The sequence below is a fragment of the Balaenoptera physalus genome (genome assembly GCF_965194825.1).
Source record: "Balaenoptera physalus genome assembly, chromosome: 11".
Classification (NCBI taxonomy): domain Eukaryota; kingdom Metazoa; phylum Chordata; class Mammalia; order Artiodactyla; family Balaenopteridae; genus Balaenoptera; species Balaenoptera physalus.
Genome location: NC_138896.1, coordinates 54143321 through 54161476, shown reverse-complemented (window position 1 = coordinate 54161476; position 18156 = coordinate 54143321).

Genomic DNA, 18156 nt, shown 5'->3' with positions numbered 1-18156 from the left:
CCGCTCTGCCCTCAGGGCTCCACAGTCACTCACCTCTCTGCCTGGACAGCTCTTCCCCAAGAGAGAGAGGCTCCCCACCTCCCTGACTTCCTTCATGTTTCTGTTCTAATACCAACTTCTCATCAAAACTTTCCCAGAGTAATCTCTCTAAAATAGCACCCCTTTATCTCTGTCCCCTTTATTTAGCAGTTCTTACTACCTGACTTGTATAATTATTTGCTTATTAATTTCTGTTGTCTCCTTACACTAGAATGTATAATACAGGGATTAGTCTTTATCCCTAAAAGATTGTCCAGAACATTAAGCATAAATGTTTGTGGACTGAGTAAATAGAAAGTTATCATACAGCATTTGGCCAACCTCCCTTTCTGTGACACTTGTGCGTTATAAGGCCAGACATCTTCTTAAAGCCATGTTGGAATGCTGAGGTCCTTACCAGAAGCCAGCTGCTTTCTTCTTGATGGTAGCTCTGTGAGCCCATGAGCCTGCCTACTTCCTGATCCACAGCTCGTGGTCAGAAAGGGTGTGACCTGTCTTGTACTTGATTTAAGCATTTTCTAGCCAGAACAGTGTGCACCCACCCTCCCCTAGGTCCCAGCTCCAGGGACTGTACCTGTGAGCTGCATTTTTAGCTCTTATTCATAATCGTGATTCTGCCCCACCTGAGTATCTTTATGCCTGGGCAGCCTTGGGAATTGTAGGTCACCCTTGGGTTCTCGCAAACTAGTCAGGTGGGAGAGGAAAGTCAAACCCTCTCCCAAGATGACTTGGTGGACTAAGCCACCACCACCCAGACTCTCACAGGACACTGGAGTATTAGAGCAGGGAAGGATTTGGAAGCCCTTGGAGTACAGTGATATTTAGTTTGTTTACAAGAACAGTGATGCTTTTTCTTCAAACTAACTCTCCTCTGGAAACCCAGCATGTCCAACAAACCAAACTGGACCTAAGGCAGGGGCCAGAGTCTGCTGGGCTCTATCCAGCCCCTCCCAGATGGAGTGCTGAGGAATTTTGCGAAGCCGAGAGTTTCTACAGGAAAGAGCGTGGAAACCCCAGGTGTCATCCTATGCCATTGCTTTATAGACAAACAAAGGTTCAGAGGGGTGGAGGGATTTCCCTAAGGTTGCACCGGGAGCAGCCTCCTAATTTCCAGTTTACACCTCTTCCCACCATATACACCAGACTCTGCCCATACTCTACCATCTATAAAGTACCTACTATATGCCAATCATCTTACTAGGTGTTTTGCATTTATCATTTCATTTAATCCTTCCATCTACCTTTTGTGATAGATACTATTAATCTCATTTTCTTGAACAGAGACTACAAAAGGGCTCCCAGGAAATAAGTAGTGGAGTGTGGATTTGAACGCAAGCCTGTCTCATTCTAAAGACTGGGTTCATTCGGTACCTCAGTTAGAATAAACAGAGAAACAAGCTAAATAAATGTAACAAATGCACCTAACCATGTATAATGACCCAAAAGCCCAAACAAAAATCATTTCTTGTTCTTGTAAAATCACTGTGCAGGTGAACAGGTTAGGTAGCGAACTTCACCTTGTGGTCATTTAGGGGCCAAATGTCAGAGGCTCTGTTGTGTGTAACACAATAGCTTCCAAAGTCACTTTGGATATCATTTTCATTCCAAACAACCAGAGAGGGAAATGGCATGGGCAATTTCTAAATGGAAAAATGTTATAAGCTCAGTGTGGAAGTGGCATGCTTTCCTTGCACATGGCACTCACTATACACTGGCCACCTGGGGCACCTCAGTGCAGAGAGCTGGGAACACTGGGCCGTGTAGTTCCCAGACCTGAAGACACTGCTCTTCGAGAAGTCTACACTAAGAAAGGAAGATCACAGATTTGGGTGGGCATTTAGCCTCACCAACCAGGGGCTGGGGCACATGCAAAGTTCCGGATTCAATGTTCTTATGAATGACACAGCTTTCAAATGTCCATGGCTATGATCATAGCTGTTGTGAACATTTATTGATTTTTTTAAAATTTCCTACATTCAATCACCCTTCTTATTTTGGAAGAATCTACCCATATGCCTATTATTCTGGGACACAGTCACCCTCAACTTCCCTTGCCTCCAGCAGTGAGGACTCAAGCAAAATTTCACCAGTGGATCAGATGGTCCCTCTTGGCCCTTTGGATCTGCTGAGTATGATGCAAAAGCCTGGTGATGCCAGGGTTCACTTGCACCGTTTCAGCAGTGCCCATGGGTGGCCACGTTTTGTGGTTGTGTCCAGCTGTGGGCTGGCATTAAGCCAGAGAATGAGAACCTGTCAAACTGTTCCTGTGATGAATTCTGAAGCCCTTCAGTTCCTACCTGTTTTCCAAGATGTCCCTAACCAGCCACCCCAGCCCCTGCCGTTGGTCAATTCTGTGAACCACCTCCTGATAGCTTTCAAAGACATCTTCTTTTTGCTTAAGTTACCCAAAGCTGGTTTCTCTCTCCTGGACCCACAACCTTGATTGATACAAAGCTTTTTCAGAGCAGTTGTCTAAATCTGCCTCCACCTGGTCTGCAGCTTGGTTAATTCTGATTAGTCTGGTAACTGCTGGAAACACCATGGTTATTGAAAAATCTGGACGCCTGCCTCCTTAAGAGCTGCTGGCATGAGCTGTGCTCTTTTCTTTCTTTTTTTTTTAAGGATGGGGAGAGTCTACTAGCGACAAAGGTCCCCTACTTCCTGTGAGAAGAAGGGGGCATGGAGTAAAGAGGCTAGCAGCCTGGCTTCTGCCTGCTGTTTCCAGCCACTGCTCCAAGCAGAATGCAGGGCATAAAACAATTTCTGAAGAATCCTGGATGGTACTTTGTGAGGCAAGATATCTGGCTGGATGAATGGGTATTGAGGGTGTGAGAGAAAACTTGTGTGTGTGTGTGTGTGTGTGTGTGTGTGACAGGGAGTGTACACACACGCGTGTCAGAGAAGGGAGCCAGGTAACCTGTGCCAGACTCTCCTGAGAAGGGCGTGGGAGAAGGAAATGAACAACCAATTTGTTCTCCAGTGAACTTTTAAAAACTGAACATTGTGTGCTTTCTTTCAGACACCCAAATCTGTTGGCTGTATTTTTCCCTGCAAGATAGGAATGAACTTTTGGGGTCAAAGAGAGGACCCCAGGCTTAGTATTTTCAGGCCATTAACTGTTAATACAAGGAAATGTGATTGTTGTGCTCTTTAAAGAGAACTTGAGCCCCTGGTGTTGTGGGCATTGGCTTTTGGTATTGATGGAATCCTGATTCAATATTGAAAATAATACTCAATATTTATTGTCAGTCTTTCCCAGGAACAGCTACCTCTGTACTCTAAGTTTGTTAAGGCCCCAAAGCTTATATAAATACAGACCTATTTACATCCTACCTGAATCACACTGGTTCATGGCCCTCCCGCGTCTCCTGCCCTTCCTCTTGTGTGATACTCAGGTGTCTGCCCACGGTGGTCCTCTGATATTCTCAGCTCCAGCAATCCCATGGCTGCTTCAGCAATGTTTCATGGACTGAATTTTTGAATCCTCCAAATTCATATGTTGAATCCCTAAACCCAGTACCTCAGAATGTGACAATATTTGGAGAGAGGGCCTTTAAAGAGGTGATTAATTTAAAATGGGGGCCCCAATCCAATCTGATTGATGTCCTTATAAGAAGAGGAAATTTGGACACATAAAGAGACACCAGGGATGCAAGTGCACAGAGAAAAGACCCTGTGAGGACACAGTGAGAAGGCGGCCATCTGTAAGCCAAGGAGGGAGGCCTCAGAATGACTTCAACCCTGCTGACAACTTGATCTTGGACTTCTAGCCCCCAGAACTATGAGACAATAAATTTCTGTTGTTTTTGCCACCCAGTCTGTGGTGTTTTGTTACAGCAGCCCTAGCCAGCTAATGCAGGCCTTTACTATGACCACAATTGTTGAGACTTGCATTAAACTGTCTTTCCAAAGCCTTGACATCCTGGGGATGGCACCTCCAAGGGTAGCCAATTCCTAGAGATGGTAAAGGCCTCACCTATAAGCACACATAGGCAAATCAACCTCTCCCCAGCCCATGCCCTGCTCCTTTATGGGACTCTTACAGGGCTCTCACACTCAATACCATGGTCCCCCTGCCCTAACTGCCATGGCCAGGTGCCAGACAACTAGAGACAGTCCAACGTCCCAGGACTGACTAAAGGTATTTAAACTAGCCACGCCTGCTTACCCTCCCTCAGCTGTTCCTTCTCAAGGAAGCCCAATGAAGGCCCTTGCCCTCCTCCTCCCCCTCCCTCTGCCTCCCAACCAACCCTCATGCCTCCCCATGTGGCCCTGCATGACATGCCATGACCCTGCTCTTGGGGCCTATGAGTAACAAACTATATTTCCAGTGGGAATTGTCTCCTGATCTGTTGGCCCGATCATATCCAAATAGTAATAAAATCTATATTTTAAAACAAGGCTTTTTGTGAAAACCTGAGCCCCAAGCAAGAGTGCTGTCCACTAGCTCCCCCATAGCCGAAAACCCTGGAGGTGGCAAAACAATGGTGGTCCTCCTTAGTAAGAACCATGAAGCATTCATACAGAAATGGGGAGAAGGACCCCAACTCTAAGCCACACCCTCATCTGGCCCCGAAGCAGTACTGCTAATACCCTACGAGCTACAAATCCCCTCAAGAATCTGCTCCTTCTGCTATTGCAACAGCTCCTTCCCTCCCTGGAGTCCAAATGAATCCCCAGGGCCCAGCTTTGGTAGCTAACCTCAGGCTCCCCTCTCCAGCTTCAGGCACTAAACTTCCTCTTGGAATGTCCCTCCCCCCCATGCAAAGCAGCAACATGCAAACGGATTCTTGTATGTACTGCCCTTCCATGAGCAGATAAGGCTACATTTGTATCGGGGTTAGCCAGGACCTGTTCACCTCCACAGCCACCTCTACTAAGAACTCAGCTAATGAAAGTTGTGCGACAGACAGCACCGCGAGACACAGTGCCTGCCTCCAGGCTTGGACCACTTGTCTGGGGAGACTAACAGGTAAAGAATGGAGCCGTCTCTGTGCTATTCAGGAAACACAGGCAAAGTCCCTGACAGGTCTCAGTGCGGGAGAGATGTCTTCTGACTGGAGCATCAGGAAGACGTTGTGAGAGATCAGGGGCTTGAGACAAAAAGCACCATTTTGATGAGGAGGTTAACCAGGAGTTAAGTCCTCTCCCTCTGGCAAAGGTCAGAAGACTGACTGACTTACCTAGACTGGAAAATAAGAAAGTACAGGAAAGTGAAGAGGTTTAAGGCTGCAGAGCAGTTGGTGCCTGACTGAGGAGGCGTCACAGAGAGTACAAAAGGCATGGGTGACTGGGCTTTGCCCTCAAGATTAGACTTCTTGTAACAGAGATAAATAGTGAAATGTAAGAGAACATATCATTTATAAATTGACATTTAGGGGTTTTGCATGTACGATATAGAGCAGGGCCGACAAGCATTTTCCAAGGTTCACATAGTAAAGGTCTTATGCTTTGCAGGCCATTTGGTCTCTGTCAGAACTACTCAACTCTGCCATTATATTGAGGAAGCAACCACAGACAACGCATAAATGAGTGTCATGGTTGTAATTCCAAGAAAACTTTACTTACGAAAAGTTGTCAGCGAGCTAAATTTGGCCCATAGGCCTCAGTTTGCTGACCACTAGTGCAGGACACAATTTTTAAGTAGTTTGGGTCTCAAAGTCAGGAGCTCTCTTCAAATCTCAGGGAAAAACTAGATTTTGAAGGATGATTACACAAGATGACATGTCCCAGGGTTCAGGAACAAATAACATCTGTAAAATTTGGACCTCACCTTAGATGCATCCTTAGGTACATCTAGAAGCTAGGCCTTTCCAGTCAAATACAATGAAACCATCTTCCCCTCTGAAAATCTGAATCCTAACCCTAACCCTTAACCTTGGAAAATCTATAAAGTAAGTGTAAGCAAGTGCTCTTTGCTGCAGACCTGAAAGGATTGGTGATCCATCTGTTTGTTCTCAATCCTCTATATTTTTTAAGCTTATATTTATTAGTGTCTGCTGTGTGCCAGGTGGTGCGCCCAGAGCTCTCTGAGGGTTCTTCACCAATCACTCACACACACACACACACACACACACACACACACACACACACACACACACACACCATCCTGGGACCAGGTAGAAGAGTTTGTACTAGTGTAAAAAGCTTTAGTAAATATCTCAGAGTTCCACCCTACCACTCATGCAATCCTGTGAAGTTGGCACTATTGTTACTATTCCTATTTAACTGAGAATGAGGAGACTGAGGCTCAAAGAGGCTCGTTACTTACCCAAGTTCATATAGTAAGTAAATGAGTCAATTGCAAGCTAGAATTATAACTCAGGTGACTTGACCCAAAGCTGACTGAGTGTAGGCTTGGCCTTGTCCATGGCTGTGCTCGACCTCAGCAGATTACTGACCACCTGGGGAAGACATTTAGTCATAAGGAAAAAGACCATTCTTTGTAGTGTTGTCCAGTTTCCTTTGGACAGGACCAAAAACTAGCTGACCATAAGGGTCAGCACTGCGGTAGGTCCCAGACCCTGAAATGAGTCACGGAACACACCCAGATCTCCCATCAGCAGACCAAACCCAAAAGGCAAGTAGCAATGCTGGAGCCAAAGAAGGGAACTCTGGGCCATGGTCATTTCCAGAGAAGCCAAACTGGTCTTGGGTCCAAGGGGCAAGTGTGAGACTGGATACAGGAGATGAGACACAAAAACCAGAGCCCTGGAGATCAGAAACAAGTCAGGAGGAAGAGGAAGAGACAGGAAGAGCCAAAAAGCTTCAAAGTATAGGCCAAGAGCAAGACTGGGGCGTGGGGAGTTTGGATTGGATCCTGGTTACGAAGGAAGCAGCAGCACAGCTTAAAACTACAGGCTGTGGCCAGACAGAAATCATTGAGAATGTCGTCATGGAACAGGTGATAATGTGGTTTTAGCTGGTCCTTAAGGGATTGATGGGGTTGGATTAGACCAGGGAGACCTAAGTCTATGCCTCATCAAGGAACAGCAAGCAGGTATTATGGTTACATGGAATTTAGCAGGAGGTACTTCTTTGGACCCAACTATTCCATGAGTACTCTTGGTCTTTACCTCCCCATTGGTCCAAGAATGAAGCATCTCATGTTCATGTAAAGGGATTGCCCTGAATCTAACCAGACGATCTGAGCTTAAGATTCAGGGCAGGGCTTCTGCCAATGGACACCGAGACAGTGGTATCCTTCTTGCAGAACACACACCCCAGGGTTTTATGGCTATATCTTATGAACTCTTGGAGACTTTTCTCAGTTGTACAGCAGGGAATCTATCTTAAAGAACTCTTTTTCTAGATGTATTAAAATGTGCATATTGCTCAAAATATAGAGCTGTCACTAAGATTCTGAAGCAAGTTGGACATCAATAATAGTCAATCTGGAAACCTCTGACTCCTCAGAAAGTAAGAATTACACCAAGTGTCTTTCTTCCTTCGCAGAGGACTGTATCCGAGCTTATTATAAATTAAACAGTGAATTGAGGCTTTGCTGCTGCTTTGCTGCCTCTCCACCCCTCTGGACTCACCCCAGCAAAGGTTCAAGGTCCCACTGGCTAAAACTAATTCTGAATTCAGGAATGAAAACTGGGAAGCTAAAGGGTGATCACATGACTGTGTAATATTAACTTTCCAAAGAACAGAGTAAGGACATGAGCTGACTTGTCAGGACAAAACATCTCTTTCAGATGAAGATCCTGGAACAAGGGTTGTGAGGAAAGACCCGCATGGGAGCAGGCAGGTGCCCTTAGACCATCCTCGAGGGTCATTGGGAAAGATTATGTTGGAGCTCAGCAAAATATAGCAAAGCAAACAGGCTTTGCCCCTATTCATTGTAGAAATCTTTAGTACTGTATCCAGGAAAAAAAGTCCAAGAATGATTCAGAGAATCTGCAAAGCAAATGAAGGCCATGGAGGTGCCCACAGCAAACGGGCAACCTGAGTGGATTTAAAATTCTCATCAATCCATCAGTGTGTGGCCATACTGTTCCCCAAATCTGAGGTCCTGAGAAGCCCCAGGCCCAGCTGGGAGTGCACATGAATGGCCCAAGGGCTGTGTCTGAGCCTTAAATCCACACTTAAGAGGGGAGACAGGCTTTTCAGCTCTCCCACCCCCACCTCCCAACCCAAAGCCACATGGGTGACTCTGGACCTGTGCAGAGCTTGCTTCCTCATTGTCAGGGGGATGCAGTGGCACGAAGCCTGCTTTATTTCATTCTGTCTGAGGACTGAAAGACAAAAAGATTCTAGCACATGGCACTTTTTCTAAGCATGAAAACAGCAGATGGGGTACCGGGCTTCTACACAATTATTTTATTACTCTTGGGTTGTTGCTAATGTTTGCTCCATCTCAGAACAGAATCATGGGAAACTTTAATGTCATTAGACAGTTGTGTGCACAAGTGTGTATGTGCTGAGTAAGTCTCTGACTGATGAGACGCTGTCCAAGTAGGGTCTTTGATTTTGAGCTAACCCAGCCAGTTCTGAGCACAGTTATGAAGCACAAGCAGACCACCAGAATGCAAGTTTGGGGGGGGCCCTTAGAAATCATAGTTGCCAAGCCCCTCATATTACAGATGGGAAATTGAAGCCCAGGAAGGTGAACTTATTTGGAAGATCACACAGCTTGCTGATCACCAAGATGGGTCAAGAACCCAGGACTCCAGCAAGATACAGTGGAAAGAACATTGGCCTATGACCCAGCAAATCTGGGTCCTTACATCAGGTCTGCCACTCACTGGCTAGCTATGTGATCTCAGATAAGTCACTTGACCTCTCTGAGTTTCAGTTTCCTTATTTATAAAAATGTCTGTAGCAATTTAATACCAGTCTTCTCTCAGAGGGTGTGAAGATGCTTTACAAAGTGCTCTACAAAAGTGATTGTGTCTATATATGGGGGTGTATGTGTGTATGTCTATACCAAAATGTAGCCTATACAGTATCATGGGAAGCCCTTGGGGAGAAGAGTCCAAGTTTGTTAGGATTCTTTTGCTTGTTCCACTGCAAATAATAAATCCCAACTCAAACTTGCTTAGAAAGGAAGAAGGGAGGAAGAGAGGGAAGGACAGAGGGAGATGATGAAGGTGAAGGAGTTACTGAGATTGGCTTATGGATCCTGTAACTGAAAAGTCCAGAGACAATAGACATCAGGTTCAGCTGGATCCAGGGGCTCAAGTGGTGTCAGGTGGCTCCTCCTCTCTCCTCCGTGTCTGTTGTCCTCTTTGATGCCTCTGTTATCAGGGTCTTCACAGTGACTCCTGGTGGATTCAGGTTCGTACCACGCTTACACTTGCTAGTCCCAGTGGAAAGAGGAGCTTCTTACTTTCTTTCATCTCATTGAAATATAGGCCTGACTTGTGTCCATCTTTGAACCAATAATGTCCAAAGGGGAGAACACACAGTGATTGGTTGAGCCTGGATCAAGTGAGCTCCTTGGAAACTGGGGGTGGAGACATCTTCCCCTAAACAACAAAGAGTGAGGGGAGAGGAATGGCTTCCCAAAAAATGGGGTATCATTACCAGAAGGAGGAGAATGAATCCTGGACAGAGAAAAGACGATGGGAGTAGCTCAGAGTCAGGTGGGCTTAGGCTCCATCCCCTGCCTGTGGAGGCTTGGACGCATGTCTTCACTTTCTGAGCCTCAGTTCTCCTTCTGTGAAGTAGGGAGAATGCTCCTTTCCCCATGGGGAGCAGTGAGGGGTACACAGGATACCCTGAACGTGGACAGGAAAGCTAAGCAACTGCTGGGAAGAGGAATCAGCTCTTGGGGCATCAATGAGACGATGCCAGAACTGTAACAAGAAAAAGAAAACTGCCTGCTCCCCAGCCACTCAGGAAGGTACTGTATGTGGCTGGAAGCAAGAAGCTCATAAACAATCTGGGGTGGAGTAAAGAACGGAAACCCAAAGCCCTCATCTGCCTCTGGGAGAAGGTGCAACTATTACCTACAGGGCTTGCACTTTGTTTGGGGGACTTTAGACTGTGGAAACAGAGCTGGATCCTGTGGGACAGAGGAGGGGGCGGGGCGCTGCCCACCGCCCTCCACCCCCACACCCCTCTTCCCCCGCCCCGTCCTCACCCCACCACCCTCGGGAAGACTTTGCCTCTCTCCTACTATGTGGTTATGACATATTTTTAACACGTGGGTTGACAGGGTGTCACATGTAAAAGTAACTTTGCACATAGTCTTTAGTAGATAATTTATGTTCCTTTTTTTTTTTTTTTTTTTAATTTTGCTTAAGCGGCTGTGTGAGGGATGTCTAGGAAATAAAAGCCACATCATGTGAGGAATAGGATGAAAGAATTGGAGATGCTTAAAAGAGAGGGGACGATGGCTGTGCAGAGGGACTGTTGGGACTGTTTCCAGGTATTTGAAGGGCTGACACGGGGAACAGGCAGTAGATGTTCTGAGTCGCTCATGGGGCTCAACCAGCAGCCCAGGAGGAATTTAGAGATGAGGAGCTTTAGAATAAATGGGGAAGCACTTCTAACTCCTGGGTTTGCCAACAATGAAGTCACTTGCCCTGGAATGTGCTAAGTTTCCCGTCACTTCTCTGTGGGGGTGGACGTGGGGACCACCACTTGAGGCTACACCTGCAGAGGCTGTCCAGGTCTCCTGTGAATATTTTCCCCGGAGAGTGTGGTGGTAAATGCTCCCCTCGCCCTCAGACTTTGCTACCTTAAGTCTTATGCTCTGGCTGACTCCCACCTTCCAGCATCTGCCCCTCGGAGCCTGAAGGAATTTTCTGGAACTGTAGAAGGTCACCTTGTCCTCCTGTGTATGGCTGGCTTGAAGGGCTGGGGAATTATTATTATACGCCCAGGAGCAGCCCTCAACCAGCCTCTCAGCAACTGACGTATAAATGTCTCAGCCCCAGGCAGGATGATTCCCAGGACAAGTTTGCACCTTTTCCCAGAGCTTCCCTGGGAGCCTGGGCTGCAGTTGCCCATAAAGATGACTTGATAATCATATACCTTCTCTTCCCCACCTCACGTCCCCCTCCCTTGTGGGTGTCCCTGGGGTCACTTCCCAAATAAACTACTTTCACTGGAAGCTTTGTTTTAGGCTATGTGCTGGGGGAGCCCAGATTAGGAGAGGGAGCTTCCAACAGTTTGTTCATGGAGTCATTCAGCGACCAACACTCGGGGTGACTCTGGCTCGGAGGGACTCCTGGAGGAACTAAGGTGGCTACGACGCGGCTCGCGAGCACAGCTACAGCCAGTGTGGGCGGGGAGCATTGATGGACCAGGACACGTTCTGTACACGAGGTGGTAAGAAACTTTATGAGATGCAGCCCCAGCAGCAGTCAGGCAATCACCCTGGGAGTCCTTTGGCATCTACTTGGTTTCTACAAGCAAAGAATATTTTTGGAACAAGAGCTCCTAGAGTCTGGGCCTCCTTGCCTTTTTTGGCCAGGCCCTGCATGGGAGTCATCCCATGCACACCCATCCGTGTTCTTAGGAAGCTCTGGTTACCAGTAATTCGGTCTTTCCTTCATATGCTGAAGCCAGGCAGGTGGGAAGCCCACAGCAGGCAAGTGGGCAGGTGTCTAGGTCCTGGACTGCTGAGGAGTAGCGGCCGAGGCTGCTGCTTTATTTTAGAAATAGAAGGACCAAATCCCCTGATCATCCTAATCATCCTCCCCCAGTTTCAGTCCCACCTCCTGTCAAGGTTTTGTTAAGTATGTGTTGACCCGTCCCTCCCCCGCCCCCCACTCCTCTGCCATCACTTCGGGACTCTTCCCTTTTCATCTTTTTTTTTTTTTTTTTAAGAACAAAACAGGTATATTTCTATTGGACTACCTGATACAGAGGATAGTGTGGTATAGATGGGTAGCATGAATGACAAACAATACAAATATATTTTATTTGAAATAAACAAAAATGCTTACACAGCTCAATGGCTCACTTGGAAACAAACTCTTGCTTCGCTGTATTACTGAGCAAAAACAAAGCTGAAATACAAACACCTTCCTTTTTTGACATGTATTTGGAGGAAGACACTACTTCGTTTTTAAAAAACTGACCCTCCCTTAAGGCCTGGTCATAGAAGTGTAAACAATGTAAATGAATCCACCATTACCAGTTGTCATATCATATCTATGTCACCTGTGTATTCTGAGATCACACTTATACCTATCAATAAACCTGGGAAGTGGAACCCTTCCCTCTTCTTGCTTTGAGCTACCACCACCCTTTTCTTGTGTATATAGTTCTTCTTTGTGGACAGAAGAAAGGCTTTTTATTGACACCAAGTTTTATGGGTAAGGAGTACAAAGTTTAGTGAGAGACAAAGATATGTAAATAGACAATTAGAAAACAGGAAAAAACTTATGTGCCCGCCAGGATGGAAACAGATAAAGAATCTTGTGCAATCACATTATGAAAGACTTATGTAGCTATTAAAGAGTAAAGGTAGATCTACACACGTAAAGACGTGGGAAAATATTGATGTCAGTTTTTAAAAAATTAATTATAAAAAAATTTTTTTAAATTAATTACAGCCATGAAAAGACATGGAGGAGCCGTAAGTGTGTATTGCTAAGTGAAAGAGGCCAGCCTGAAAAGGATACATACTGTGTGATTCCAACCATGTGACATTCTGGAAAAGGTAAAAGTACAAAGACAGTAAAAAGAGCAGTGGTTGCCAGGAGCTGAGGTGGGGGAGCGGTGATAGGTAGAGCACAGGGGGTTTCAGGGAGGTGACACTATTCTGTGTGACACTGTAGTGGTGGATACGTGACACTGTATCAGGCAAACGCACAGAACTGGAACCGTACAACAGAGTGAACTTAATGTAAACTGTGGACTTTAGTTAATAATAATGTATTCATATTGGCTCATTATTATAACAAATGTACCACACAGAGGAAGGAACCAAGATGTTAATAATAGGGGAAACCGTGGGGAGGGGGAATAAATGGGAACCCTCTCTACTATCTGCTCAATTTTCTCTAAACCTAAAACTGCTCTAAGAAATAAAGTCTATGAATTTTTTAAAATTATGAAACTATAGGTATAGTATGAGTCCATTTGAATAAAAAATAATTGCATGTGTATTGTGTATTTACATGGTTGGACACAGCAATATGTCTAGAAAAATGAGTACACAACAAACTGTTAACAGTTTTTTCTTGCAAAGAGTATCAGTAGCAAAGAAAAGGAAAGCGTCACTTTTTAATGAAATAGTTCAGATATAAAAAAGTACACAGAATGATATACTGAACACCTGGCTGTGTACCTCTCCTGCTCCCGTCAACCAACTTCTTTTTGTTTTCTATTTTTGTTTTATTATTATTATTATTATTATTATTATTATTATTATTATTATTATTATTGAAGTATAGTTGATTTACAATGTTGTGTTAATTACTGCTGTACAGCAAAGTGATTCAGTTATACGTATATATACATTCTTTTTCATATTCTTTTCCATTGTGGTTTATCACAGGATATTGAATATAGTTCCCTGTGCTATACAGGAGGACCTTGTTGTTTATCTGTTCTCTATATAATAGTTTGCATCTGCTAACTCCAACCTCCCACTCCATTCTTCCCCCCAGCTCCCTCCCCCTTGGCAACCACAAGTTTGTTCTCTATGTCTGTGAGTCTGTTTCTGTTCCATAGATAAGTTCATTTGTGTCATATTTTAGATTCCACATATAAGTGATATAATATGGTATTTGTCTTTCTCTTTCTGACTTACTTCACTTAGTATGATCATCTCTAGTTGCATCTACCATCAACCAGCTTCTGAATCAAAGTATGGGTGAAGGGATTCATACTTGCCACTCTATGTACTTGTACATTTTACAGTATTAATACATAAGCATGCTTATGCACTAATACTATAATTTTTTTTTAAATAAAGAAAAAAGCTAGAAAAGTGATAGAACAAGGTGCTGCATGAGAACAAAGGTGAAAATCATGAATCATGCCTCGGGTTGAGGAGAGGTGAAGCTGGGCAGAATTAGAAGAAGAGGGAAAGGGGAGTTAGCAAATGCCAAAACAAAAAGCTGGGATGGGTTGAGCTTCTTTAAGGAACTGGAAGTGATTCTGAAAGATGGGGGGCAGGGAGGAGAGAGAATATTCCAAGAATTAGTATGGAACCTGGACTGTTTGGTTGTGGTTGGATCGTGAACGGCATTTGACAGTGTGGTAAGGAGTTTGGTCTTTATATTATCAGCAAAAAAGCATGAGAAGCAGCTTCTAAGGTGGTTCAAGACATGCTGGGGTTTGTCTTGCAGGGAAGCAGCAGCAGGTGGCAAGGACAGGAACAGGGAGCATCAGGCGCCGTCAGTGGCGGCTCCTGCATCCACTTCTTAAGAAGGCATGCATTTTATGTTTTAGTCTCTATATATTTTGTTCACTTGTATTGGAAAAATAAACCTACACATTTTCTCCTGATATGTTGAAACGACACAGAGGCATGCATAAAAGCCTGTGACGGCCCCCTTCACCCTCCCCTAGCCCAGTTAGACTCCACTGACCCTCACTGTTCTTGGATGTCAAGGTTCAGAGAAGACCACGGCCTTCCCAGCAACCTCATAAAGGGACATGAACTGTCTTCAGGAGGTCTCAGTTAAAAGCAGATATGTTACCTGCGTTGACACTAAATTCCCAAATTCCCAGTGATAACATCCTCTTTCTTTAGAGCTGCTCGGATACGTTTTATATTTCCTCCTTAATGACATGCCATTGCTTTTGTGAGTTCAGAGGTGACTAACCTCTCAGCCGGTATGAATCCAATTGTCTTTTCCAGGAGACAGTCTGATTTTGCCTGTAATGACAAAAGGTCACTATTTGTGAGTATCAATATCAGAAACAGAGATGCATCTTGCTTTGGGGAGTGTCACAGATGGGTTCCTTGAAAGCACAGTCTGCGATGGAGCTTGTGTGCACGAGCATCCACACTGGGGAAGGGAAGGACATGAAGCAGATTCGGGCAGAGGGACAGGTCGAACAGCCACGCTGGCCTAGTGATGGCCTCAGCTAACCCCAAAGGGAGTTCTGAAGACAGGAGAGTCCTTCAGAGCTGCTCTGGACTGGGGCAGGAGGGTAGGGCCTTTATACCCCACATCAGTCAGTCGCTGGGTTTGGGCAGCTGGTAGGGGGTGTGATGTTGGGGGAGACCCCTCTCTTTGGCTCAGGGGAGCTCCAAAGGGGCTGTGCTGAGAAGATAAGACTTTCATTCCAGAAGCGTGGGCTGAACTAAGCATCACAATGTCCACCCCAAAGGGGGCATATCTCAGTGTTTTGCTGTCTGCCATCCAAGGATGACACAGGGGCCTGGGCCTGACCTCCTCTCTTCCCCAGCTTGAAATTATGCAGTGGCCAAGTGCCTTGCAGAACAAGCCCTCAACATTTTTAAGTTAATTTATTTAACAACTGCTTAATGAGTTTCTACCATGTGGCAGATACTGTTTTCAATGTTAAAGCATCACAGCATCACAACAATGAATAAGAACAATAGTGCTTACATTCTAGAGGTGGTGGATACAGATGACAGACAAAAGAACTGACTAGAAGACACAGTGTGAGAAGGTAAGGGTTACTGTGGAACCAGAAGGGAGGACAGGAGGTGCCAGTTAAGGTGGGAGCAGGGTGAGGATTTCCAGACAGATGGAACAGCAAGTGCAAAGGCCCTGTGGTGAGGTGAGCCAGGGAGGTTTAAGAAATAACAAGCAGGCCAGTGTGGCTGGAGGAGAAAAAAAGAGGCAGAGAATAGCTGCAGGAGAGGCCCAAGAAGTGAGCAGAGAAATTGAGGAAGGACCCTGGGTCTCAAAGAGCCTTGTGGGTCATTGTGAGTCCTTAGATCTTCCTCTGAATGAGACAGGCAGCTGGTGGAGGGTTCCGAGCAGAGAGGTGACATGATGTGACATATCTCAACAAGGTCACTGTTGAGAAAAGACTGTGGGAACAAGAGTGAAAGCAGGGAGGCCACCCAATAGCCCCCCGAGGGGATGGTGGCTTGGAGCAGGTGGTAGCAGGGGTGATGCTGAGCAGTGATGGGACACCACATGTTGTCAGGGCAAAGGCAGCAGCATCTGCTGAGGAATCCACCCAAGTAATGAGAAAAAGAGAGGCGTCAAGGTGACTACAGTGTTTGGCCTGAGACAACTGGGAAGATGTTGTTTCCATTAACTGAGATGGGAGATTCAAGGGTAGGGAACGAACCAGAGCTTAGTTACAGACTTGCTACGTTTCAAAAGATATTAGAACGTGCTAGGTTTCCACTGGTTACCCAGTTTTCATTGGCTACCCGGATTCTCAGTAGAGGGACTACTTTCTTTTTTTAATTTGTATGTTTTTTATTGAATTATAGTTGATTTTCAATGTTTCAGGTGTACTGCAAAGTGATTCAGTTATACATATATGTACATATATTCTTTTTCAGATTCTTTTCCATTACAGGTTATCACAAGGTACTGAATACAGTTCCCTGTGCTATACAGTAGGTCCTTGTTGTTTATCTATGTTATATATAGTAATGTGTATCTGTTAGTCCCAAATTCTAAATTTATCCCTCCCCTACCCCTCCCCTTTGGTAACCATAAGTTTGTTTTCTATGTCTGTGAGGGGTTATTTTCTGAAGTAGGATCCATGTCTGCCAAACTATATTATTTTCATGGAATATGCATTCTTCACACCCTGTGCTTTTCCGTCAGAGCACATGGCAGTTTCCAATGATATATACATAATTCTTTGATTAATTTCTGTCTCCCCCACTCACCTGCAAGTTCTGTGAGGACAGGGAAATCTGTTTCACTGCCTGATCCCCAGCTTTCAGATCAGTTCCTGCCATGCTCCGACAGTTATCTTGAATGAATAAATTGAAACAAATTTTTGTGGAGAAGGAAACTTCTTCCCTGTTCTTTTTTTGTAAAAGCTAACAAAATCCTCAACTAAGAGCAGCCCTACTTCTAATATTTTTAGCCACCAATCAGTCCTCCACACTTCCTCCAGAGTTATGTTTCTAAACCCAGCTCTGGTGGCAAAACAGCATGGAATTTGGGGGTTCAAAATCTGTGTAACTTGAACAAGTATATTAACCTTTCTAAACCTTAGGGAATAGTAACAGTACCCTTTTCATAGGTTATTATTAGAATTAAATAAAATAATTTATGAAAGATGCTTTATGCAAAGTTTAGCATATAATAAGTGCTTAATAAACATTAGTTATTATTACCACTACTATTCATTATTATTACTATTATCATCATTATTATCATTATTATTTTATCCATCCAACCTCAGAAAGTCCTCATGGCTCACATCAGTGCCTACAGAATTATGTCTAAACTCTACAGCAGGCATCCAGATCCATCATGCTTTATCACACCTTAATTTCATCACATTTTTGTCTTTAAAGAGCTTATGATTCATGAGGGCAAAGACAAATTCATAGATGAGAAGTTAAAAGAAAATAGATCTCAAAATAACCTCCAAGAAAGGACTAGAAATAGGGATAGAAAGAAATTCTGGGAGTTTAAAGGGGGGAAAAGACACTGGAAGGGAAGAAAAATAAATATCTCCCCAGCTGAAGGAACTTCACGGAGCCTTGATAAAGTCAAAGTACTAAAGATAAAGCTCTCAAATCCACTGTCCCAAAGCTTGTGAATCTGGGAAAACAGCTGAATTACATCTTGGCCTCCCTTGCTGAGATGATAGTCTGGTGGAAAGAACCTGAGTGGAATTACTGTGCTCTACCACCAGCCTGGACCATAAAACTCTCCTGTGTGTGATCTCCCATTCTCTCCCATCCTCCAAGGGCTTTGGAAACCACATGTGGAGGACACTGATGCACAGGTGGAACGAACATGAATCCCTGTGTGACTATATGGAGCAGAATCCCCGGCGCCACCAACCACATTGCTCTGACAAGAACAAGAAAAATCTTTACTGAAACATGAAGGCTCTTAGTTACAGCAGCTGCAATTACCTACCCTGTCTTGTGCACAGTTAAAACCAAAGGCTGGATTCAGAAGACCTGTGTTTATATCCCAGCTCTGCCACTTAGTTACAGATGAGCCAGGGCAAGTTACTTCATCTGGGAACTGCTGTGAGAATTAAATGGAAAAAGGATTTGTAAACTGTGATTGTGCT